Source organism: Pongo pygmaeus, chromosome X (genome assembly GCF_028885625.2).
Source record: "Pongo pygmaeus isolate AG05252 chromosome X, NHGRI_mPonPyg2-v2.0_pri, whole genome shotgun sequence".
Taxonomy (NCBI): Eukaryota; Metazoa; Chordata; class Mammalia; order Primates; family Hominidae; genus Pongo; species Pongo pygmaeus.
Genome location: NC_072396.2, coordinates 49,079,289 through 49,100,582, shown reverse-complemented (window position 1 = coordinate 49,100,582; position 21,294 = coordinate 49,079,289). Strand labels below are relative to the sequence as shown.

Here is a 21,294-nt window from a genome sequence, read left to right as displayed (position 1 = left end):
CTCAAACTCCTGACCTCAAGTGATCTGCCCACCTCGCCCTCCCAAAATGCTGGGATTACAAGCATGAACCACTGCACCTGGCCATGTTCTGCACATCAAAACACTTTCACTGAATATAGATGCCATTACATTCTCTCACTTATGTTACAAAGCAAAAGGCAGCTTCATAAACACTATTCTATTATGTATCAACTGAAAAAACACATATATTCCAGAAAAAGGTTTTGAAGACACATGGGAGTGGAATGTGCCTGCATTAAGAGCAGAGCTTTTACAGGACCACCTGTCTCTAGTCGGCTCCCAGGGACCACTGGAAACAGCTGCTACACTCAGAACGACAAGATGGTCTTGTTATTGATTTCAATGGACTCTCAAATCTCATCCTCCTTGACCACCAGCAGAGGCAAAAACTGATGATGGCACCATGGATTGGCTGGGCCAGAAATCCATAATCTCGAAGTCATAGACACACCTTCCAAGCATCACAATCTTTGTTGTCTTGAATAACAATAGCATTTAATAATTCTTTTCCTCCTGGGCAGAGTGACTGACGCCTGTAACCCCAACGTTTTGGGAGGCCGAGGCAGGTGCATCACCTGAGGTCAGGAGTTCAATACCAGCTTGGCCAACATGGCGAAACCCCATCTCTACTAAAAATACAAAAATTAGCCGGGCATAGGGGCACATGCCTGTAATCTCAGCTACTCAGGAGGCTGAGGCAGGAGAATCCCTTTAACCCGGGAGGCAGAGGTTGCATCGAGCCAAGATCGTGGCATTGCACTCCAGCCTGGGCAACCAGAGTGAACCTCTGACTCAAAAAAATAACTAAATGAATAAATAAAACAATCATTTTCCTCTTACGGCAGTTACAACATCAGAAGGTAGCTTCATGGGTTCATTTCTCAAGAGAATACCCATTTTTTCTGCATTTTCAGCAAGGTTTTCTTCTTCTAAAACCTCAAGGGCTGCAATGGCCACTTGGCAGCCTAGTGGATTGCCACCGTATGTGGACCCATGTTCCCCTGGCTTAATGCTCAGCATTATGTCATCGTCCCACAGCACTGCAGACACAGAGTATCAACCCCTAGAAAGGGCCTTTCCAAGGAGGACTATATCAGGTCTGACATTTTCATGATCAACAGCCAGCCATCTACCAGTTCTGGCCAATCCTATCTGTATTTCATCAGCAATGAACAGAACCAAGCTGGGAACATGAGATGGGATGAGGGTAAGTAAAAATACCAAAAAGCTTACTGTTCTTATGGAGAGTCAGCTGGTCTTTCTCTATTTCTTTCTTTCTTTCTTTCTTTCTTTCTTTCTTTCTTTCTTTCTTTCTTTCTTTCTTTCTTTCTTTCTTTCTTCTTTCTTTCTCTCTTTCTTTCTTTCTTCCTTCCTTTCTCTCTCTCTCTTTCTTTCTCTTTCTTTCTTTCTCTCTCTCTCTTTCTTTCTTTCTTCCTTCCTTCCTCTCTCTCTCTTTCTTTCCCTTCCTTCCTTCCTTCCTTCCTTCCTTTCTTTCTTTCTTTCTTTCTTTCTTTCTTTCTTTCTTCCTTTCTTTCTTCCTTTCTTTCTTTCATTTATTTATCTATTTATTTGACAATCTTGCTCTGTCTGCTAAGCTGGAGTGCAGTGGTGTGATGTCAGCTCGATGCAAACTCTGCTTCCCAGGTTCAAATCATTGAGTGAGCCCAGGAGGTCAAGACCAGCCTGGGAAACATAGCAAAAGGCAGGGTGGTGCATGCCTGTAGTCCTGAAGCTGAGGCGGGAGTATCGCTTGAGCCCAAGAGGTTGAGACCAACTTGGTCAACATAGCAAAACCGTCTCTACTAAAAAAACAAAACTAAAAATATTAGTGAGGGCTGGGTGGTGCATGCCTGTACTGTAGTCCTGAGATCGAGGTGGGAGGATTGGCCAATGTGCTGGGATTACAGGTGTGAACCACCGCTCCTGGCTGATTGCTGCATCTTGAAATGCCCCATATTCTGTCTAAGTGTTGATGGGCTCTTGTAGTCTCAGAAATTCTAGCTCACTTCCTTCTAATGATTTACAAATCACCCAGTAATAGCCTCTAAATCCATTCACAGTAGCCATGCTCATTTCTCTTCAACAGAACAGAACCCCCCAACACTCTGCCTGATCAGATCCATCACCAGAGAGACCATATTATCTCTGGGACTCACTTCCCTTCCTTTTTTTATTGAGTGAGGGTGTCAGAACGCCCTCACTCAATACAATTACATAGTCATGTCCTTTCCTCCCCAACAAGGGTCTGTACATCTTTCAGGGTAAGCCTAGATCCAGGGAAACTACTAACAAGAGTAGCCAACCCCCTCCTAAAGACTCAAGGCTGCTTTGCCCATAGGAAACCTGTCATCCCCAATCAATACTTCTCCCAGAGACCCCTGGTTCCCTGTTTTCATCTGACTTCTCCTCATGGCCTTACTCAGGGACAGATAAGCCCCGGATGGAGAAATGCAGCACCTGATTCCAGGTGACTGAGTGTGGCCAGCCTTCACAGCTTTCTCCCTCCACAAGACCAAAGGTCCTGTGGCTGGAAAGTCTCAATCTGTTTCACTTGCAGGTCAGACTACTCCCGGTGCCATGAACGGAGACAATGACTGTGCAAAGAGAGCTAGGGATGATGCTCAAATACCAGAGAAGACACAAAAGGTGAGGTGACCTGGAGGGGGCATAGGAGTGGCCCAGGGGACAGTGTGGGGTGACCAGGTTTCTGAGGAGGGGAGGACAGAGATACTGGAGACAAGGAGCAGGGTCTCGGGGGAGATCTGGACCCTTGGGAGCCTCCCACCCTCGCTCTGTCATCACCTAGCATCCCTGGAGACAAGTCTGTGACCTTGCACTACGTTTGGTGACTCTCAGTCCATTCTGGAAGGTGGGAAGAGAGCCAGCCAGCAGCATTAAAGCCCTACTGTGTGGCAGGGGTGAAGCTAGGGAAGGTCCCACGTGTTCTGTCAGTTAGCCATGGCATCAACCAGGACTGATTATCATCCCCACTTCCCAGATCCAGCACACAGGAAGTGGCTCCAGCTGAATGGCAGACATGCCTAGCTCAGTACTGCCAGAATTCCTTTTTTTTTTCCCCTAGGCCTTCGATGATATTGCCAAATACTTCTCTAAGAAAGAGTGGGAAAGATGAAAGCCTCAGAGAAAATCAACTATGTGTATATGAAGAGAAAGTATGAGGCCATGACTAAACTAGGTAACAGAAAGTTCTAGGTACAGACAAGTCTGGGGACACATGAGCATCCCTTTTCCTGCTTTGGCTACTTCTTAGGCTGCAGAAAGTACCCCACATTTTCCTTTTGTGCAGGGAAAAATCGCAAAGCAGCTTCTGGGTGTTCTGTGCTTCTGTATTCTGTCAGGGCTGAGGGCAGGGACTGGCCACAGTGGGGCTCATACCTGGATCCTGCACGTTTCTGTGCCTTAGGCCTCTGTTCTGATGAGTCCAACTGTCTCTGTGGCATCCTGGCACCCCCCGACTGACACTACCTTCCTTCTCTCAGCTTGTCTGTCTTTTGAGTCAGACTCTCACCGTGTCACCTAGCCTAGAGTGCAGTAGTGCAATCATAGCTCACTGAAGCCTCGAATTGCTGGCCTCAAGCAATCCTCCCGCTTCAGCCTCCCAAAGTGCTGGTACTATAGATGTGAGCCACCGTGCCAGGCCTAAGCTTCTCTCTTAGGGAATAAACATTTTGCATCTTTCTAGGTTTCAAGGTTGCCCTCTCACCTTTCATGCATAATAAACGGTCCGCAGATTTCCAGGGGAATGATTTTGATAATGACCGTAACCACGGGAATCAGGGTGAGTAGATGGGAAGGGGCTGGAAGGGGTGTCCTCAAGCCCAACTGCTTTTCAGCTCAGCTACCTGGGAAAGATCCTCAGGCATTTGTTCCCTCATACACATCGGGGCTGAGTGAAAAAAAAATTGCGTGCAGAAAGTTAACTACAGAGGCCATTCATATAAAATTTTAAAACACGCAAAACAAGAATATATATTTTTATAGACAATAAGTAAATGGTAAATGTATGCAAATATGGATGTGAATAAAAAGCCATCAAATTAAGGTGACTGGCTGTAAGTGGGGGAGGGAGGGAAGGCAGGGATTGCTGAGTGCTGCACAGACAGCTTCAGCTGTGACTTGTGGATAGTGTGTTTTCTTTGTTTGTTTGTTTGTTTGTTTGTTTTTGAGATGGAGTTGTGCTCTTGTCGCCCGGGCTGGAGTGCAATAAGGCAATCTCAGCTCACTCTGACTTTCAACTCCCGAGTTCAAGTGATTCTCCTGCCTCAGCCTCCAGAGTAGCTGGGGTTACAGGCGCCTGCCCTCACACCCAGCTAATTTTTGTATTTTTGGTAGAGACGGGGTTTCACCATGTTGGCCAGGCTGGTCTCAAACTTCCTGACCTCAGGTGATCCACCCGCCTCAGCCTCCCAAAGTGCTGGGATTACAAGTGTGAGCTACCACGCCCGGCCTGTTTGTAGTATTTCTAATATTCTGAATAAATAAATCAGACCTAACATAGCTGTGGGGTAATATTGAGATCCGACTGGACTCAATACTATTCCCCATACTTTTCTGTGTGTTTGAAATATTTCTTTTTAAAGGACTTGTTGTTCTTCCTAAGCACTGTTAATGAATCAAAAGACAGTTAAGAAAATGTTAAAAGTGATAAAAAAAAAAAAAAAGAAACTATGAAAACTATGGATCCGCCAAAAACTTCCAGAGTTTGTTTCATTAACAGCATGTAGGTATTGGATAAGTATCTTAGGAGTGAGGGTGATGAACACATTATGTAATAAGCATCGCTGTTTCTCTGTATTTTATCAAAACCAAATAGTCTTCTCATTCCCAAACAGCCCCAATTCTCCGTGATGAGCTTGGAAGAGAGTTTGAAAGAGTGATCCCTCATCCAACACAAAGACAGATTTCCCAACTTGTCAGTGAGCAGAGATAACACAGAGTGAAAAAAAAGACAAGTTTTTGCGTAGAGATTTTTGATCATTTCAAGAATATAAAGGGGACATATGTGTTTACTTGCTCTTCTGCTCTAACAACACAATTATAAGACAAGGTCAGAAAGTCCAAACTGTCTCCAATAGACCTGTTACTCCCCAACTAAACAGGGCAGATTCTACAATCTCCCACAATCATTACAAGAGGCCTGAAAAGCCAGTGCTTGAGTATCTGCCAAGTTTTTGACATTAAAGGAGTGTCTTTATACTGAAAATATTTCAGAGCCACTGGACTAAATCATCCATGGTTCATCACACATTTAACAGCTTAATTCACATACCATAAGATTCACTCATTTGAAGTGTACAATGATTTTTAGTTGCACATCTTGAGTGGATACAGTTCAGATTCCCAACCTATCAATTTAATTATTTGGGAAAAAGTAAAAGATATGTAATGGAATAAGATGAGACTGTGATGGGGTTTAGTCCCCATTTGATAAACCATAAGACAGTAAATTCTGAATTGATGCCACAGATAAATGAACCAACTATGACTAAACATAATTTAGAAGCAAATCTCAAATAACTCCTCAACAATGAGTGGACTCATAACCCTCTGCTGCAGAGTGCCCTCATGCAACAGAAGCCTCTCTAGAGTTTGGAAACCTTTACCAACAAAGAAAAATTCTGATGTATTCTCTTTCAGTTGAACGTCCTCAGATGACTTTCGGCAGGCTCCAGGGAATCATCCCGAAGGTGAGTGTCTCTCAAATCTAAGGGACCAGAGAACCTTTGTCCCTCCACGGATATGAACACTGGTAAGAGTGGGAGAATATCAAAAATACCCTCACTGCCTCCTCCCCATGTCTATCACAACACCTGATGTAGCATCAATGGCTTGATAATACTAACAGTTGTGATCCTTAATATTTCTCTCGTTTTCATAGAGATGCCATATATTCTAAACAGTTTACATGGATTAATTTATTTAATCCTTAAGAATACCTCTACGACGACGTTTCTATTACTATCTCCAAATAATAATGAGTCACACACTTCAGTTATCATCCATATAAAAGCCATGTGACTTGGCACAAATCTTCTAAGTTCTCTGAGATCCAGACTTCTGGTCAATGAAATGGCAGTAAAGAATCATAGTTCATGTTTTAGATCATAGTTATCAGCAAAATAATAATGAAATGAGGCTCTCGTTGTACAGAGATTTTAAAGAATTTTCCTGAGGCGCAGTGGCAGTGGTAGTCTAATCCAGAGCTCCAAGCCATTTAAAGCTCATTCACGTTTGCATTTGTTTATGAAGTTCAGATGTTGCTCACTAGGGCTTCACCCCATAGGGCCTGCTGGTGCTTCCATTGAGACACCCACTCTTGCAACAGGAAGGACCAACTGGCCTCTGCTCCGTTACCAGGGCCACTCGCATGGCTTAGGAATCAGTTTGACTGTTGGTCCCTCCCTACTGTGAGCTCCTTGAGGGCCTTGTCTGCAAGTGGGGCATCCGGGAAGCCCTCGTCCCAGCCCAGGGGATCTCTCGGAGTCCCCTGAATGAGTGATCCCACAAGTGCAGATTCAACTCTGGTTTACAGCGTAAAGGGATCTGGGAGTTGGGTTGCCATTGTGGAGACCAAATTCAAAGAAGGATCATGAAAAGTATTGTTTTTTATTATTACTACATTTAAACAGTGTTTGCAAGCTCAGAGAGGACTTTCCTTTAGCTTGTTTTACATGTATTTTTCACTATTTCATAAGTGAAAAAGCTGTATAAATGTAGTTTAACAATGTTGGTCAGTGACACATCCCAATGCAACCAGAATTGGTATGGGTGCCACCTCACTGAATTCCACATTCAATGTTGGTGCCTCGGTAGGGTGGTATGCCATATCTGGTACTGCTTTCTTTGCTGCCTGGATTAATTTCAGCAAACCATTTCTTTCCCTCTCCCTTCCCTGTATTCATCTCCCCGCACCATCTTTCCCAGCAGTGTTTTGTTCCCTCTCTATGTTTTTATATTTACTCTCTGAGCAGCTGTCTACAAGCTTATATGGGATCCCTTGTATTTTATAGAAGGTCTTCCTTTTGTGGACCTTGGGAATTCTTAGAATGCTATGCTCCAAATCTTCTGTATACCAGACTCTCAATTACATGGAGATTTTTGCTGTTTGCAAGAATGTCAATCTTAAAACAGTGTGAAGATAAGCATTCTAACCCTGGAAACCCCAGTCATTTAGGCCATTCCTTTCCCTTTTAACCTCCCAAGTTTCTCCTAATTTAGGCATGTGTAACTCTCCCAGCGTTGTTGAGCACATTGATTAAGGTAATGCATGTGAAGACGCTTTGTAAGCTCTAGAGCATTATAGAAATGTCACTGATACAGTTTATCTGTCACCTTCACATTATACAGATCATGCCCGAGAACCTAGCAGAGGAAGGAAATGATTCGAAGGGAGTGCCAGAAGCATCTGGCCCACAAAACGATGGGAAACAGCTGTGCCGCCTGGGAAAAGCAAGTAGCTCTGAGAAGATTCACGAGAGATCTGGTAAGAGGAAACGATTTGGGAACAACCCCTCTGGCTTCCCTGGCTATGTTCAGGTGTGTGGACTGGGTGTGTGGCATGGATCCCAGACAAGCCTGGGTCCAGGCTGGGCTGAGGAGCTCGCCCAGCTCCCGATGAGATGTTAGGCATGACTTCCAGAGACACACACTTGAGTTGTCGTCCATATAAATGTGCTCAAGCAATTCTATCTGTGATAACCTGGGATCATATCATACTCAGCTCAATGCCTGATACCCAATACAGGTGTACTTCAGAGATATTGCAGGTTCAGTTCCAGACTGCAATAAAGTGAGTCACACACATTGTGTTTCGTTTGTTTCGCAGTGCATAAAAACATTATGTTTGCACTATTCTATAGTCTGCTAAGTTTGCAATAGCATTATGTCTAAAAATGTACATACCCTAATTTTAAAATAATTCATTGTATAAAAATGCTAACAATCTTCTGAGCCTTCAGTGAGTCACACTCTTTTTGCTGATGGAGGATCTTGCCTCGGTGTTGATGGTTGCTGGCTGATCTAGGTGGTGGTTCCTGAAGGGTGGAGTGGCTGTGGCAGTTTCTTAAAACAACACAACAGTGAAATTTGCCACATCGATTAGCTCTTCCTTTTATGAAAGATTTCTCTGTAGTATGTGATGCTATTGGATAGCATTGTATCCATAGCAGAGTTTCTTTCAAAATTGGAGTCAATCCGCTCCAGCTATGAAAGTCCTAGATGGCGTCTTCTTCAATATAGAAGGCTATTTTATCCATATTGAAAATCTGTTGTTTAGTGTAGCCACCTTCACAGTGATCTTAGCCAGATCTTCTCGATAAGTTGCTGCAGCTTCTCCAACAGGGTTTGCTGCTTCACCTTGAACTTTTATGTTATGGAGATGGCTTCTTTCCTTAAACCTCATGAACCACCCTTTGCTAGCTTCACACGTTTCTCTTGCAGCTTGTTCACCTCTCTCAGCATTCATGGACTTGCAGAGAGTTCGGGCCTTGCTCTGAATTAGACTTCGGCTTAAGTCAGTGTTGTGGCTGGTTTCATCTTCTGTCCAGACCACACAAACTTTCTCTATTTGAGCAGTAAGTCTGTTTTGCTTTCTTATTTGTGTGTTCACTGGAATATTAGTATTATTATTTCCTTCAAAAACTTTTCCTTTGCATTATATACTATTATTTCCTTCAAGAACTTTTCCTTTGCATTCACAGCTTGGCGGTTTGGTGCAAGAGGCCTGACTTTCAGCCTATCTTGGCTTTCAGCATGCCTTCCTCACTAAGCTTAGCCATTTCTAGCTTCTGATTTAAAGTGAGAGACATGCAACTCTTCCTTTCATTTCAACACTTAGTGGCCATTCTAGGGTTGTTAATTGTCTTAATTTCAATGTTGCTATGTCTCAGGAAATAGGGAGGCCCAACAAAAGGAAGAGAGATGGGGAACAGCTCATCCGTGGAGCAGTCAGAACACACACAGCATTGATCGATTAAGTTTGTCATCTTCGGTGGGTACAGTTCCCGTTACCCCCAAAACGATTACCCATAACAGGGTGATTACAGTCAATAATAACTTAATTGTACATTTTAAAAAACTAAAAGAAGTGAAATGGATTGTTTGTAACACAAGGATAAATGGTTGAGGGGATGGATACCCTATTTTCCGTGATGTGATTATTACACATTCCATGCGTGTATCAAAACATCTCATGTACCCCATAAGTAGATATACCTATTGCGTATAAAAATAAAAAACAGAAAGTATTTTAAAAGACAAAAAAACAACTACAATAATAACATCAAAACTCACTGATCACAGATCACTATAAGAGATATAATAGTTAATGGGTGCAGCACACCAACATGGCACATGTATACATATGTAACAAACCTGCACGTTGTGCACATGTACCCTAAAACTTAAAGTATAATAATAATACAATTTAAAAAAAACACAAATATATTTGAACCTAATTATATACATTCAGAACTTCATACAAATTTGGACTGGAGTTGTATACAAATTTATTCAAGTAGTAAAATTAAAAATAATAATAATAATAATGGGTTAAGGTCTCAGCCTCTCTAAGCCAGAGAATGTGAAAAACTGGATAAAGAAGGCCCATGGGCACTTGGGATGGGGAGGCATCTCCTTTTTTTTGAGAAAACAGAGCCTAACACTCTCCAACCTACCCAACTCTTATCTTCCAACTCTTCTCCATCACAGGACCCAAAAGGGGGAAACATGCCTGGACCCACAGACTGTGCGAGAGAAAGCAGCTGGTGATTTATGAAGAGATCAGCGACCCTGAGGAAGATGACGAGTAACTCCGTAAGTGAACCTTTGGCTCATCCCCCACATCCCTGCAGATGTGCTATTCTGTTATGGTACCGGTATCCCATCTTGTCACTTATTCCCCCAATCATTCCCTTCTCATAATTTTCTAGGGTACAGCATTGAGGCTGAGTGATGAGATTTTCCATGCTCTTTCTACTCCCTGCCCTATATATCCAGGGATCCTCCCTACCCAGGATGCTGTGGGTTCCCAAACCCCAGGTCAGCCCTGATATGCCGGCCACACCTTCCTCTAGCCTGGGAATAGATAACCCAGGCAAGGAAGTCACTGTGGCATGAGCAGAGGGTTCACTTCAAGGAACCGTGGAAGGCGTGTGCAGGTCCTGGGGTAGGGCAGAATCAGAGTGTGCGGGGTCTGCAGGTCAGGAGGAGTTGAGATTGAGTTGTCACACAGTGGGAACTCACTGCCACTTACTTTCCTTCTCTCTTCTTGCCTCAGCCTGAGGGATATGACACATGCCCATGAAGAGAAGCAGAACGTGGTGACCTTTCATGAACATGGGCATGGCTGCGGACCCCTCATCATCAGGTGTATAGCAAGTGAAAGCAAGTGTTCACAACAGTGAAAAGTTGAGCGTCATTTTTCTTCGTGTGCCAAGAGTTCGATGTTAGTGTTTCCGTTGTATTTTCTTACAGTGTGCCATTCTGCTAGATATTAGTGTTTTCATTGATGAGCAAGACATACTTAATGCATATTTCGGTCTGTGTATCCATGCACCTACCTCAGGAAACAAGTATTGTCAGGTATTCTCTGCATAGAACAGCACTACCCTCCTCTCTCCCCAGATGTGACTACTGAGGGCAGATCTGAGTGTTTAATTTCAGATTTTTTCCTCTGCATTTACACACCACACACACACACACACACACACACACACACACACACACACACACCAAGTACCACTATAAGCATCTCCCATCTGCTTTTCCCATTGCCATGCATCCCGGTCAAGCTCCCCTCACTCTGTTTCCTGTTCTGCATGTACTCCCCTCATCTGATTCTTCTGTATCAGTCACTGACAGTTAATAAACCTTTGCAAACATTCCCCAGTTGTTTGCTCCTCTCGTTATTGTGCACACAGCTCTGTGCATGTGTGTGAATATTTCTTTAGGAAAGATTCTTAGAAGTGGAATTGCTGTGTCAAAGGAGTCATTTATTTAACAAAACCCTCATGAGTGTGTCCTCGTGCTGAGCACTGTTCTAGGTGCTGGAGAGACATCGGGGAACAAGGCAGACAGATGTTCCTGACCACCATTCTAGAGGAGGATGTTTCCAGTTGTTTGTTTGTTTTTTTGTTTGTTTCTAGAGACAGGGTCTTGCTCTGTCCAGGCTGGAGTGCAGGAGGATGATCATAGCTCAATGCAGCCTTGAACTCCTGGGCTCAAGCGATCCTCTCACCTTGGCCTCCTAAAGTGTTGTGATTACAGGCGTGAGCCACCACACCTGGCCTCCAGTTTTTATTTTGATAGAGACTATACACTTCGGTCCTGGAGCAGGATTCTGCAGCAGGTGTTTGGGCATCTTGGCCTTCGCTCTCTGAACGATTTTTGCGTTCTAGGGCTGGGACGGTCCATTTGGGAGTATGTGGGAGGAGACACAGATGAAATCGTCATCTGGGGAACGTGGAAGAATCAGGCAGATGCGTGTACTGTAGACCCTGTGATGCACAGGGAATAGAAGAGTCCACTTAGTCTCCATGCAGGGGATCAGTGGTGGGAAAGTCTCCTGGACAGAAGCATGAGACTGCCCATCAAGGGTCTCACCAACCAAGGGCCTGGGGGCTGGGGTGGGAACGATGATTTGGGAATGGGACCGTTCTTTCTCACAGATACCACTGCACGGTGCGGAGGTGAAACAATTGTGGGGAAGGAAGGGCAGAGGGGAGTCCATTTTAGAACAAACCAGTGTGTGTGAATGGAGACATTAAAGCTCCATTCACACACAACAAACTTGAAACACCAGCCCCAGGTGGAGGCAGGATTGGAGGTGTTTTGACCATTCATACCCCATCACCTTGGCCTCCTGGTTCTCCCCAGCCTTAGAAGGAGGACACTATCATCATTATGGCTATATAATAGATGAGAGATGAAGTCCCAGACAGATGGTAGGTGTCTTGTCACAGGTCCTACAGCTGGCAGGTGCAGGAGGAGCTAAGTTTGGAGCTCACTGACTTCAGAAACATTAAGGAGGAAAGGTGTGTGTGGTGGAGGGAGGGAGAATTGAACAAGCCCCGGGCTCTGTTTCCAATCACAATGTAAAGGCTGTGGGTTCATTTACCCAAGACAAGGAGCCCTAGGGGAGACAGAGAGCAGGGAGGGAGAGGCAGTCGTGGTCATAGTGGGGACAGTGGGAGACAGAGATGTGCAGCGTGGGCAGAAGAGGGGCAGACAAAGAAGCAGTGGATACCCAAGGCCACGTGTGGGCTGTCACAGCCACCAGAGGGAGAGGGTGCCAGGAAGGAGTTGTGGGGCTCCAGGAGCAACAGAGTTTCCCCAGATCTGTGAGCATGCCCTGCCTGGCACTGCAGGAAGAGGTGGCTGCCACCCAGGTCAGTGTGGACGTACCTCTACCTGTGTCTTGGAGGAAACAAATTCTATTTTATCCCAACGTAGTTCTATATTACACAAATGTAGCATTCAGCTACTGGATATCGAGTGCCTTATCTTCCGTGTAAATACAGCAGAGGATACTCTAAAAGAGATACTGAAGGATTTGATTTTTCTTTCTCCCTGGGAAGATGGAATCCATAAGTTGTGTCCCCCAGCCCACAAGACAGGTGCAAGGAAGGGTGGCTGGAAGATTGTGAGTCATGACAGGGAACATTTTTCCTTAGGTTCCTTGGGTATGTAAAGTTCCCAACTATCTGTCTATTATGGATAGATAAAGAGTGAACATGGTCCCATCTCCCCAAAGGTGTTTCTCTCCTTCATTATTACTGTGAAGGGGTAAAGTTACAGCAAGTTGTGATACATTACTTGTTGGGAGCAAGCCCCCCAAAATCTGGCCATAAACTGGCCCCAAAACTAGCCATATAGAAAATCTCTGCATCACTGTAACATGTTCATAATGGCCCTAACGCCCAAGCTGGAAGGTTGTGGATTTACGGGAATGAGGGCAAGGAACACCTGGCCTGCCCAGGGCGGAAAAGCGCTTAAAGGCATTCTTAAGCCACAAACAATAGCATGAGTGTTCTGTGCCTTAAGGACATGCTCCTGCTGCAGTTAATTAGCCAAATCTATTCCTTTCATTCGGCCCATCCCTCGGTTTCCCATAAGGGATAATTTTAGTTAATCATATATCTATAGAAACAATGCTAATGACTGCTTTACTGTTAATAAATACGTGGGTAAATCTCTGTTTGGGGCTCTCAGCTCTGAAGGCTGTGAGATCCCTGATTTCCCACTTCACACCTCTATATTTCTGTGTGTGTGTCTTTAATTCCTCTAGTGCCACTGGGTTAGTTATGGTCTCCCCAACCGAGCTGGTCTTGGCAATTAATTTTTTGGGTTTTTGTGAGACAAGATAGTGCTCTGTCGCCCAGGCTGGAGTACAGTGATGCAATTACAGCTCACTGCAGCCTCGATCTCCCAAGCTCAAGGGATGCTCCCACTTCTGCTTCCTAACTAGCTGGGATTACAGGCACATGCCACCACACCCAGCTAATTTTTGTATTTTTTGTGGAGATGGGATCCCACTATGTTGCCCAGGCTTGTCTCGATCTCCTGGCCTCAGCAATCTTCCTGCCTCAGCCTCCCAAAGTGCTGGGATGACAAGTGTGAGCCACCTCGCCAGGCCTTCACTTTCTTTAATGAACAATTATAGAGTTTCATCTTAGAGACAAAAGTGGCTACTGCCAGCCAATCTGTCTGTGGTGTTGGAGGGGAATCTCGCTGATTCAGATGTTTCTAATGAACTTTTAAATACCTGATGATTATCCTAAGGCCCTTTCCAGCTCCGTGTTTTTTTGATTCAGAGTTTGGAGTTTTTCAGAGGCTTTGTTACAAAGAGCATCTCCTGACTGGGCGCAGTGACCCATGCTGTAATCCCAGCACTTTGGGAGGCCGAGGCAGGCAGATCACTTGTCAGGAGTTCGAGAACAGCCTGGCCTACATGGCGAAACCCCCGTCTCTACTAAAAATATAAAAATTAGCCGGCCTTGGTGGCGGGTGCCTGTGAATCCCAGTTACTGTGGGGACTGAGGCAAGAGAATCACTTGAACCTCGGAGACAGACCCTGCAGTGAGCTGAGATCAAGCCACTGCACTCCAGCCTGGGCAACAGAGTAAGTCTCTGTCTCAAAAAGCAAACAGCATCTCTTTACTACAGTGATTTGAGCCTGTGGTCTTGTCTCCTTGGGTTTCTCTATCAGTCTGATCCCATCTACTCTATCTCCCAGGAATGCCTCAATATTTCTGGTGGACCACTGACACGTTTTCCTATTTTCCTCTACTGTTAAGAATTGATGGCCAGGCACGGTGGCTCATATCTGTAATCGCAGCACTTTTGGGAGGCCGAGGTGGGCGGATCATGAGGTCAGGAGATCAAGACCATCCCGGCTAACACGCTGAAACCCTGTCTCTACTAAAAAGTACAAAAAAAAAAAATTAGGTGGGTGTGGTGGCGGGCACCTGTAATCCTAGCTACTGAGGAGGCTGAGGCGGGAGAATGGCATGAACCCGGGAGGCGGAGCTTGCAGTGAGCCGAGATTGCACCACTGCTCTCCAGCCTGGGTGACAGAGCAAGACTCTGTCTCAAAAAAAAAAAAAAAAAAAAAAAGAATTGACCCTTGAAAACATTTTCTTCCCAGTTCAATGGAATGTTGAGTGGGGCACGGGATCTATCTGCCATATTGCTCCAGTCATTTGGTTTTAGATATTTCATGTACTTTTGTCACAATGTAAGTGTAATTTTTCTCAATTTGGTTTTGTGATTGGTTATTACAGGTATGTAGAAAACCTGTCTATGATTGTATATAATATTTTTCTATGGCCATACCACCCTGAATGTGCCCGATCTCGTCTGATTGTATATAATATTTTGCTACCTGTCTGGGTGCAGCTTCCCCTGCATTTTGGCACAAGACTCAGTCTGTTTTATTCTGCAAAAGAAAACTGACAGCAGTGGCTTACGCCTGTAATCCCAGCACTTTGGTAGGCCAAGGCGGGTGGATCCCCTTAGGACAGGAGTTCAAGACCAGCCTGGCCAAGATGGTGACACCCCATCTGTACTAAAAATACACACAAAAAAATTAGCTGGGCATTGGTGGTGCACGCCTGTATTCCCAGCTACTAGGGCAGCTGAGGCGGGAGGATCACTTGAACTCGGGAGGTGGAGATTGAAGTGAGCCGAGATCGCCCCAGTGCACTCCAGCCCGGGAGACAGGGATTCTATCTCTAAACAAAAAAAGAAAAAGAAAAAGAAAAAAAGAAAATTCACTTCACAGGCAATAGATAGTTTTATAAAAGGATAATCTGTGGAAGATTTCATAGGGGAGACTGATGGAAAGAAAGGAAGTATATATTTTACAGAGCTGAGCAGTTCGCTGCAAAAATCAACAGAATTGCCTTTTTCTCCAAAAATTTTACCCCTAAGCTATTCTACTACTGGTTCTTCTAGTCCTTTCCTCTATTCCAAATCCTCAAATTGTCCATTTCCTTATTGGGATAATTTTCCTCTGCCCAGATCTGGGTCCTCCACAACACTTAGCACTCTCTTCGAGTGTTTGAATGCCCATTGTTTTAGCTCAGGTTCCCAAGGAAACAGAATTTGGGCCATGCAGGACACCTCTAGACAGACTATGCTGAGAAACCATGCCTGGAACGGTGCAGGGGGAGAGGAGAGGAGAGGCAATTTATGGACCTGGCTCTCACTCCTGGTTCTTTTTCTTATTGGTCAAAATTTACCCCACAGTCAGGCACTCTCCTACACTTCTAGATTGCATCATCTGCCCCTTTCACAGCTGTTTGGAAAGCCAGATCCCACACTTTGAAGTGTAGTGTTTCATACAATACAAAAATGGTAGCAGAGGCCAGGCGCAGTGGCTCACGCCTATAGTCCCAGCACTTTGGGAGGCCGAGGCAGGCAGATCATGAAGTCAGGAGTTCGAGATCATCCTGGCCAGCATGGTGAAACCCGTCTCTACTAAAAATACAAAAATTAGCCGGGCATAGTGGTGCACACCTGTAATCCCAGCTACTCGGGAGGCTGAGGTAGGAGAATCGCTTGACCCTGGGGGGCTGAGTCTGCAGTGAGCTGAGATCCCACCGCTGCCCTTCAGCCGGGGTGACAGAGCAAGACTCCGTCTCCAAAACAAACAAACAAACAAAAGTGGTAGCAGAAGTCAGAAAGTCCAGATATGTAGCTAATTGGCCTGCTCGTACAGCAGCAGCCAAGGGTGAAAACTGAATACTCCCAGTCAAATCCTAAGTTCACCGAGTAATTGGAGTACCCATCTGTGTTAATTAATTGCTTTTATCTGAAAGAAAAATAAAACTCGTGTCTCTATGACAAGCAGGTGCTTACAGCTTGGAGCGAGGCACCTAGGCTAAACTCGCCTGCTGACAAAGAGACAAGGACATCATCTTCCTCAATGTTCACATTTCAAAGAGATGGCTCCAAGGCCCTGAAGAAAGACATTCCTAGGGGACGGGCGTGGTGGCTCACGCCTGTAATCCCAACACTTTGGGAGGCTGAGGCTGGAGGATCACTCGAGGCCTGGAGTTCAAGTTCAAGACATTCCTGGGTTCTAGGATGGCCAGAGGCTTACAGATCAGAGGAAGAATTTACAAATACAAATTTTCTCAAGGAAACGCTCTAAGGAAAGTGAAATGGGGAAAGGTCTCTTCTTGCCCTTTTGGCAACAGGAAAAACTCAATTTATGTTTCGTTACCCTTACAATTTCCCCCTTTTGTTATTGTTTTATTGGAACACTACAATTTTCTAATTATCTCCACTGCTGTTTCTATCTTTCTCTGGGTAGTTTACGGCCACCTAGATATCCAACAAGTCCATAGTAAGATGCAAAGCAAAGCAATTATCAGGATTATAATAGAATGATTTTTTTTTTTTTTCAGGACGGAGTTTCACTCTTGTTGCCCAGGCTGGAGTGCAATGGTGCGATGTTGGCTCACTGCAACCTCCGTCTCCTGAGTTCAAGCTACTCTCCTGCCCCAGCCTCCTGAGTAGCTGAGATTACAGGCATGTGCCACAATGCCCAGCTAATTTTGTATTTTTTGTAGAGATGGAGTTTCACCATGTCAGCCAGGCTGGTCTTGAACTCCTCACCCCAGGTGATCGGCCCACCTCGGTCTCCCAAGGTGTTGGGATTACAGACATGAGCCACCACTCCCAGTCTAGAAAGAGTTTTTAAATTCATTATAGTACTCACCTTCTCGGGGCGGGGCACCTTTAAACACATCATACTGGTTAAATGCATCAAAGTCAAAATAAATTATAGAGAGAAATCCCTAAATCAAACGCTTTATTTGGGAATCACAAAATTGCAATTCAGGGCATACACACGGACTGCGGTGGTCTTCAGTATGTCCAACGAACAAACAGAAGTTGGAAACTTTATCAGAAAGAAAAATATTACACATTGTTTTGAAATGAGGCTCATTGGCACTGGAGAAGCTGGTTTGTTCGCACAATCAGCCTTCACATTCCCTCTTTTGATGAAGATCTTTCTTTGAAAACCTCACTGATCAGCCATCTTAAAGTGAGGCTTCATTGTCACTGAATGCCAGGATGGACCTGTGCCAGTTGTCTTTGTCCCATGTCAAGGGAAAGGTAAGGGAGTCTATATCAGAGACATGGGCCACATTTGAGCAAAAAAGAGGTCAGAAGGAAAAAAAATTCAGGCAGATTTGTCTGGAGTTCAGCAACAAGTTCCATCTTATTAGTCCCATCTGCATTAGCAATCATCTTGAAGCACTAGGCCAACATTATCCTGTTGGGAGAACTGGCTTAACAAATATTACACAGACAAAATAATGGAGCTCAGAGATCATAATACAAAACTACTTAACAATTGTTGTATTGTGTCGTATCGTATCGTATCGTATCGTATCGTATCGTATCGTATCGTATCGTATCGTATCGTATTGTATTGTATTGCATTGCGTTGTATTGTATTGAGATAGAATCTTGCTCTGTCACCCAGGCTGGAGGTCAGTGGCACAATCCCGGCTCACAGAAACCTCCACCTCCTGGGTTTAAGCGATTCTCCTGCTTCAGCCTCCGAGTAGCTGGGATTACAGGTGCCCACCACCACTCCAGGCTAATTTTTGTATTTTCAGTAGAGACAGGATTTTACCAAGTTGGCACTCACTGCAACCTTTGTCTTCTGGGTTCAAGCAATTCTCGTGTCTCAGCCTCCTGAGTAGCTGGGATTACAGGCACCCGCCACCACACCTGGCTAATTTTTTTGTAATTTTCATAGACACCAGGTTTCACCATGTTGGCGAGGCTTGTCTCGAACTCCTGACCTCAGGTGATCTACCTGCCTCGGCCTCCCAAAGTGCTGGGATTACAGGCGTGAGCCACCATGCCTGGCCCAACCTAGGTTTTTAGATAAACCCAACCAATTGCCAACCAGAAAATTTTTAAATCTACCCATAAGCTGGAAGCTCCTGCTTCGAGTTGTCCTGCCTTTCTGGACCAAACCAATGTACTTCTTAAATGTATTTGATTGAGTCTCCATAAAAATCTATAAAACCAAGCTGCACCCCAACCTCCTTGGGCAACTCAGGACCTCCTGAGGCTGTGTCATGGGCCATGGTCACTCCTATTTGACTCAGAATAAGTCTCTTCAAGTGTTTTCCAGAGTTTGACTTTTTTCATCAGCAGACTTCAGGAACAGAGAAGAATCTGTTTTTAGTCATTTTATGGGAAAAAGTTGGAACTAGTCTATTCTATATGTAGATAACAAGAACTCAGCTGGGCGCAGTGGCTCACACCTGTAATTGCAGTACTTTGGGAGGCTGAGGTGAGTGGACCACGGGGTAAAAAGATCGAGACCATCCTGGCTAACATGGTGAAACCCCATTTCTACTAAAAATACAAAAATTAGCTAGGCGTGGTGGCATGCACCTGTAGTCCCAGCTACTCGGGAGGCTGAGGCAGGAGAATCGCTTGAACAGGGGAGGTGCAGGTTGCAGTGAGCCAAGATCGCGCCACTGCACTCCAGCCTGGTGACAGAGCGAGATTCCATCTCAAATACAAACAAACAAAACACCAAGACCTCGAAACAATGCACAGAGCTACAATCTAATAACGGATCTACTAGAACTTTTCTTTAGCAACATAATTTTTCTCTATATATTGATCACTTAGGAATCTCAGATTTAAAAACCTCTTGAGGATAGAAAGTCAAACCAAGGCAGACCTTAGATTTCACCTACATTCTTAAGGTTCCTGAGCCTGTCAGAAAGTGACCATTTTTATTTACTCACTGTAAAGCTAAAAACACTTGAAGTTAGCCATTCCATGCATTTTGATGAAAGCCTTGGTAATATAGCCAATGTTTTATTTATTTTTTTTCTTTTTGAGACAGGGTCTTGCTCTGTTGCCCAGGCTGGTGTGCAGTGATGAGATCTCAGCTCGCTGCAGCCTGCACCTCCTGGGTTCAACCAATTCTCCTGCCTCAGCCTCCTGAGTAGCCGGGATTTCAGGCGTGTGACACCATGCCTGGCTAAATATTTTTGTATTTTTAGTAGATATGTGATTTCACCGTGTTGGCCAGGTTGCTCTGAAACTCCTGACCTCGGGTGATCCACCCGCCTCAGCCTCCCACAGTGCTGGGATTATAGGCGCAAGCTACTGAGCTCTGCCCTATAACCAATGTTTTTAATTGTATCCCTCTATAAAAAGAGAGCAGAGATTTTTTTATTTGGTTTTTTGTTTGCTTGTTTGTGCTGAAAAAAAAAAAAAAGTGGGCTAGGTTCAATGCCTCACACCTGTATTCCCAGAACTTTGGGAGGCTACTTGAGCCCAGGTGTTCAAGACCAACTTGGCCAACATAACGAGACAAAAAAAAAAAAAAAAAAAAAAAAAACAAGGAAAAGAGAAAAGAAGAGAAGTATGGTTTTATTACTACCTGCAGATAGGGCCTGCATGAGGTGGTAGATGTGCTGGGCTCAGGGGATGTGTGGGCTGTGAGGAGATGGTGGGTGAGGCTGGAAGGAAACAGGGTGGCTTGGAAACCAGGCCCAAGGGATCCTCAGATCCGCTTCTTGGAATGGGCAGCCTTTAAAAAAGAGTCATGGTAAGCCACAGTCATGCCATCCATCAGATGCATCAGATTCTTGGAAATCTAGCTGCCCATCACTAGTGAGGTCCAGTTTCTTCATCATGTGGTCAAAGGCACTGGTGCCCTCTGGTTCTTCATGAAGGCATCCAGTTCTCTATTCATGAAGCTTGGGAACTTCATCTTGGAGTGAATGCTATTGTAATCATCCTTTCCAGCCTATTTCTGGAAAACAGCAATCAGGGACTCTGTAGGGCTGGAGATTTTTGCCATGTTGGAGTTGAATGAGGCACCAAGGGCAGGTTTTTACTGGACCTGTGTAAATAACCATATTGTCATAAGAATATTTCCAAATAGTTTTCAAATTCTGGAGGAATCAAGTAGAAAGAAAAAGCAAACATTTCCATCTTAGTTTACAAAAGTATACTTTACAAAATTGTTATAAACTATAGATAATTTAACAGAGAACATTTTCTCTTTTTTTTCTTCATTTTTTTGAGAAAGGGTTGCACTCTGTTGCACAGGCTGAGTGCAGTGGTGCAAACACAGCTCCCTGCAACCTCTGCCTTTTGGATCAAGTGTTCCTCCCACCTCGGCCTCCCAAGTAGCTGGGACCACCATGCCACCATGCCCAGCTAATTTTTTTGTATTTTTTTGTATTTTTTTTAGAGACAGGGTTTTGCCATGTTGCCCAGACTGGTCTTGAACTCCTGGGATCAAGCGATCTTCCCACCTTGGCCTTCCAAAGTGAGCCACCACGTCCCACCAGAAAATTTTCTTATATGTGGAAAACAAAACATTTAAGTAAAAAACAAAGTTTTTATTTTCTTAATTTTTTTTTTAGAATCCAGGTCTCCTATGTTTCCCAGGTTGGTCTTGAACTCCTGCACTCAAGGGATCCTCCTGTCTCGGCCTCCCAAATTGCTGGGATTACAGGTGTGAGCCACCGTGCCCAGCCCAAGAACAAATAAAGTTTTAAATAAAGGTCAAAAATACGTTAACTTTATCAGTTATTTAGCCTTATGTAATTAATTTTTGTTCTGCTTGATCTTGATGATCAGTTGCATGAACCCATCAGTTTCTGTTAGAGTTTTGAAAAAAAAATTATTTAGTTCATTAATCTGAAAGTTATTAGAAATCTATATTCAACAGTACTTGTTAGAATCTTT

At 44.4% G+C, this 21,294-nt stretch overlaps 2 pseudogenes; one reads left to right on the top strand and one right to left on the bottom strand.

Moving 5' to 3' along the window:
• Positions 1 to 329: 329 nt before the first annotated feature.
• On the bottom strand, positions 330 to 2,432 carry LOC129024065 (ornithine aminotransferase, mitochondrial-like; annotated as a pseudogene).
• A 166-nt stretch (positions 2,433 to 2,598) lies between these two features.
• Positions 2,599 to 9,851, top strand: LOC129025188 (putative protein SSX6; annotated as a pseudogene).
• Positions 9,852 to 21,294: the final 11,443 nt, after the last annotated feature.